Source organism: Arachis hypogaea, chromosome 15, assembly GCF_003086295.3.
Source record: "Arachis hypogaea cultivar Tifrunner chromosome 15, arahy.Tifrunner.gnm2.J5K5, whole genome shotgun sequence".
NCBI lineage: Eukaryota > Viridiplantae > Streptophyta > Magnoliopsida > Fabales > Fabaceae > Arachis > Arachis hypogaea.
The window spans coordinates 113,693,418-113,699,170 of record NC_092050.1 but is presented as its reverse complement, the minus strand read 5'-3'; the positions used below and the strand labels follow the sequence as shown (position 1 = coordinate 113,699,170).

The 5,753-nt window shown below is 38.2% G+C and overlaps 1 non-coding gene across 1 annotated transcript; it reads right to left on the bottom strand.

The window, feature by feature from the left end:
- Window positions 1-2,565: 2,565 nt before the first annotated feature.
- Window positions 2,566-2,669, bottom strand: LOC112753400 (small nucleolar RNA R71). Its single transcript, XR_003177788.1, has one exon. It is a non-coding gene; the product is annotated as a small nucleolar RNA R71 (small nucleolar RNA).
- Window positions 2,670-5,753: the final 3,084 nt, after the last annotated feature.

The window sequence follows — 5,753 nt, the reverse complement described above, 5'->3', positions numbered from 1 at the left end:
TCAGAAGCAACAAAGCATCTCCATACGCTTATTTGAAATCTCACCAATGAATTACATAAGTATTTCTATCTTATTTTCTGTTTTATTTATCTTTTAATTATCAAAACCTTATAACCGTTTGAATCCACCTGACTGAGATTTACAAGGATGACCATAGCTTGCTTCAAGCCGACAATCTCCGTGGGATCGACCCTTACTCACGTAAGGTATTACTTGGACGACCCAGTGCACTTGCTGGTTAGTTGCATCGGAGTTGTGAAAAGTGTGAATCACAATTTCGTGCACCAAGTTTTTGGCGCCGTTTCCGGGGATTGTTCGAGTTTGGACAACTGACGGTTCATCTTGTTGCTCAGATTAGGTAATTTTATTTTATTTTTTCTAGCTTTTTATTTTCGAAAAAAATTTTCAAAAAAATAAATAAATTATTCTATGTTCTTTAGAATTTTTAAGAATGAATTCTAGAGTTTCAGATGATGCTTTTATCATCACAGGAGCTAGTTGATTTCCATCAACTTGGCTGTTGTATGTAATGTCCTGCTGAAGCTTGGCTAGCCATGTCTAATCTTTTTAGACTGAAGCTTTAGACTAACATTGCATGATTCCTAGGATTCATATTAAAAAAAAATTTACTTTATTTATTATTTTTTCTTTTTCCAAATAATTTTCGAAAAATACAAAAAAAATTTATAAAACTATAAAAACCAAAAATTTTATGTTTCTTTTTTGAGTCTAGTGTCAAATTTTAAGTTTGGTGTCAATTGCATAAATTATCTTAAAAATTTTTTAAAAAAATAAATTTTTTTCATGCATTATGTTCTTCATTGATCTTCAAGTTATTCTTGATGATTTTCTCTGGTCTGATCTTTGAATTCTCTTGTTTGGTGTCTTTTCTTGTTTTTCATATGCATTTTTGAATTATTAGTGTCTATAGAATGAAAATTTCTTATTTTGGTGTCTTGCATGCATTGTTTATTGATCTATGTTCTTCATTGATCTTCATTTTGTTGTTGCTCTCTCCCATCATTAAAAATTTAAAAAAAAATTTCAAAATTATGTCTTTTCAAGTCAATAATACAGAGAATTGAAGATTCAGAACATACAGCAGAGGAATTACAGAGAAAAAGCTGGGCGTTCAAAACGCCCAGTGAGAAAGGAAAACTGGCATTTATACGCCAACCAGGGTACCTGGCTGGGCGTTAAATGCCCAAAAGGGTAGTACTTTGGGCGTTAAACGCCAGAATGGATACCATTCTGGGCGTTTAACACCAGGATAGCATCAAGGAGGTAATTTTGTTTTCAATTCAAATCTTTTTCAATTTTGAAAGTTTTAAAACTAATTTTTCAAAATCTTATCTTTTTCATATCCTCTCTTATCAATCATATCTTTTTCAAAATCAAATCTTTTTAAATTATTTTTCAATATTTTCGAAAATCCTTGCTACAATTAATGATTTGATTCAAAAATTTCAAGTTGTTACTTGCCTATTAAGAAAGGTTCAATATTTGAATTTTAGAATCATATCTTTTAAATTTCTTGTTAGCCAAGTCATTAATTTCCAATCATATCTTCTCAATCATATCATTAATTTAAATTTTTTTTAAAATTGTTTTTCAATCATATCTTCTCAATCATATCTTCTCAACCACATCTTTTTCAAAATAATTTTTAATCATATATTTTTTATTACTGATTTCAAAATATTTTTCAAAATCACCTAACAACTTTCTCACTTTTAATTTTCGAAAAACCATTAACCATTTTTCAAAATTCTTTAACTAATTATTTTAAATTTTAATTTTATTTTTCTTTTAAAAAATTTTCGAAAATTCCCCCTCTCACCTTCTTCTATTTAAGGACTAACAATCCTCCTCAATTAGCAAATCGGACTCTCTCTCCTTCTTCATATGTTCGAATTCTTATCTACCTACCTTATCCCTCTATTCCTGGTTTCCTCTGACACCTCAAGGAATCTCTATACTGTGACATAGAGGATTCCTATTCTTTTCTATTCTCTTCTTTTTCATATGAGCAGGAGCAAGGATAAGAACATTCTTGTTGAAGCTGATCCGGAACCTGAAAGGACCTTGAAGAGGAAGCTAAGAGAAGCTAAAGCACAACACTCTGGAGAGGACCTGACAAATTTTTTCGAAAAAGAAGAAGACATGGCCGAACCCAACAACAATGGTGGAGATGCAAGGAAGATGCTTGGTGACTTTATTGCACCCTCTTTTGACTTCTATGGAAGGAGCATCTCAATTTCTGCAATTGGAGCAAACAACTTTGAGCTTAAGCCTCAATTAGTTTCTCTAATGCAATAGAATTGCAAGTTTCATGGACTTTCATTGGAAGATCCTCATCAGTTTTTAGCTGAATTTTTGCAAATCTGTGACACTGTTAAGACCAATGGGGTTAATCCTGAGATCTACAGACTTATGCTTTTTTCCTTTGCTGTAAGAGACAGAGCTAGGACATGGTTAGACTCACAACCTAAAGAAAGCCTGAACTCTTGGGAAAAGCTGGTCAATGCCTTCTTAGCAAAGTTCTTTCCACCAGAAAAACTGAGTAAGCTTAGAGTGGAAGTCCAGACCTTCAGACAGAAGGAAGGCGAATCCCTCTATGAAGCTTGGGAAAGATACAAGCAGTTGATCAGAAGGTGTCCTTCTGGCATGCTTTCAGAATGGAGCATCATATGCATATTCAATGATGGTCTGTCTGAACTATCCAAGATGTCATTGGATAACTCTATTGGAGGATCTCTTAGTAATAGCAAACCTTTTCCATCATCTTCTCAGCAATAGATAGAGAATTCTAAGCAGAGCCACTCTGACTTAGCAACTGTAGTCTCTGATCTATCTAAGACCACTCTTAGTTTCATGACTGAAAAAAGGTCCTCCATCAGAAATTTGGAGGGACAAGTGGGTTAGCTGAGTAAGAAAATTACTGAAACTCCTCCTAGCACTCTCCCAAGTAATACAGAAGAGAATCCAAAGAGAGAGTGCAAGGCCATAAAAATAACCAATATGGCCGAATGCACAAAGGAGGAAGAGGCAGTGATTTCTAGTGAGGAAGACCTCAATGGACGTTCACTGGCCTCCAAGGAGTTCCCCTTTGAGGAACCAAGAAAATCTGAAGCTCATACAGAGACCATAGAGATTCTATTGAACCTACTTCTGCCATTCATGAGCTCTGATGAGTATTCTTCTTCTGAAGAGGATGAAGATATTACTGAAGAGCAAGTTGCTAAGTACCTGGGAGCAATCATGAAGCTGAATGCCAAGCTATTTGGTAATGAGACTTGGGAGGATGAACCCCCCATTGCTCATCAATGAACTTAATGATCAGGTTCAACTGAAACTACCTCAGAAGAAATAGGATCCTGGAAAGTTCTTAATACCTTGTACCATAGGCACCATGACCTTTGAGAAGGCTCTGTGTGACCTAGGGTCAAGTATAAACCTCATGCCTCTCTCTGTAATAGAGAAACTAGGGATCCTTGAGGTGTAAGTTGCAAGAATCTCACTAGAGATGGCAGCAATTCAAGGAAACAGGCTTATGGACATGTAGAGGATGTTTTGGTAAAGGTTGAAGGCCTTACATCCCTGCTGACTTCATAATACTGGACACTTAGAATAATAAGGATGAATCCATCATCCTTGGCAGACCCTTCCTAGCCACAGCAAAAGCTGTGATTGATGTTGACAGAAGAGAGTTGGTCCTTCAAGTGAATGAGGACTACCTTGTGTTTAAAGCTAAAGAATCTCCTTCTGTACACATGGAGAAGAAGCATGACAAGCTTCTCTCAATGCAGAGTCAAACAGAGCCCCCACATTCACACTCTAAGTTTGGTGTTGGGAGGCCATCATCATGCTCTGAGTATCTGTGAGGCTCCATGAGAGCCCACTGTCAAGCTATTGACATTAAAGAAGCACTTGTTGGGAGGCAACCCAATTTTTACTTATCTATGTTAAATTTCTATTGTTATTTTATGTTTTCCTTAGGTTGATGATGATGTGGAGTCACAAAAACAATTGCAAAAATCAAAGCAAAATAAAAAATAGCATTAAAAACAGCACACCCTGGAGGAGGAATTTACTGGCATTTAAACGCTAGTAAGGGTAGCAGAATGGGCGTTAAACGCCCAGTCTGGCACCATTCTGGGCGTTTAACGCCAGAAAAGGGCACCAGACTGGCGTTTAACGCTAGAAAAGGGCAACAAGTTGGCATTTAATGCCAGAAAGGGAAGAAAAGGTGGCGTTAAATGCCAGAAATAGGCAGCAACCTGGCGTTTAACACCAGGATTGGCACTACAAGGGGCGTTTACATGCCAAAATGGTGCAGGGATGAGAAATCCTTGACACCTCAGGATCTGTGGACCCCACAGGATCCCCACCTACCTCAACTCTCTCTCTCTTCTTCACAACTTCCCATAACACCCTTCCTCAAATATCCCTCACCAATCACCTCCACCACTTTTCCCCATAACACCCACCTCACGATTCAAATTCAAATCTTTTCCCTCCCACACCCAAAACCCTAATACATGAACCCTACCCATCTCTCTACTCCTATATAAACCCCTCATCCCTCCTTCATTTTCACACATCATAAACACTTCTTTCCCCCCTAGCCGAACCACTCACACTTCTCCATCTCCTCCATTTTCTTCTTCTTCTACTTCCTTCTTTCTTCTTTTGCTCGAGGACGAGAAAACCTTCTAAGTTTGGTGTGATAAAAGTGTCACTTTTTGTTTTTTCATAACCATTTGTGGCACCTAAGGCCAGAGAAACCTCTAGAAAGAGAAAAGGGAAGGCAAAAGCTTCCACCTCTGAGTCATGGGAGATGGAGAGATTCATCTCAAAGGTCCATCAAGACCACTTCTATGAAGTTATGGCCAAGAAGAAGGTGATCCCTGAGGTCCCTTTCATGCTCAAAAGGAATGAGTATCCGGAGATCGGACATGAGATTCGATAAAGAGGTTGGGAAGTTCTCACCAACCCCATTTAACAAGTCAGAATCTTAATGGTTCAAGATTCTATGCTAATGCATGGGTCACCAAAAACCATGATCAAAGTGTGAACCCGAACCCGAAGAATTGGCTTACAATGGTTTGGGGGAAATACTTAGATTTCAGTCCGAAAAATGTAAGGTTGGCATTCAACTTGCCAATGATGCAAGGAGATGCACACCCCTACACTAGAAGGGTCAACTTTGATCAAAGGTTGGACCAAGTCCTCATGGACATATGTGTGGAAGGAGCTCAGTGGAAAAGAGACTCCAAAGGCAAGCTGGTTCAACTAAGAAGGCTTGATCTCAAACTCGTAGCTAGGGGATGGTTGGAGTTCATCCAACGCTCAATCATTCCTACTAGCAACCGGTCTGAAGTTACCATAGACTGGGCTATCATGATCCATAGCATCATGATTGGAGAGGAAGTAGAAGTTCATGAGGTCATATCTCTAGAATTCTACAAAGTGGCTGACAAAACCTCCATTTTGGCAAGGTTAGCCTTCCTTCATCTCATCTGTCACCTATGCAATTTAGCTGGAGTTGTCATAGAAGAAGACATCCTCATTGAAGAGGACAAGCCCATCACTAAAAAGAGGATGGAGCAAATAAGAGAGCCCACTTATGGACCTCAACAAGAGCATGAGGAAGTCCCTCATCAAGAAATCTCTGAGATGCCTCAAGGGATGCATTTTCCTCCACACAACTATTGGGAGCAAATTAACACCTCCTTAGGAGACCTGAGTTC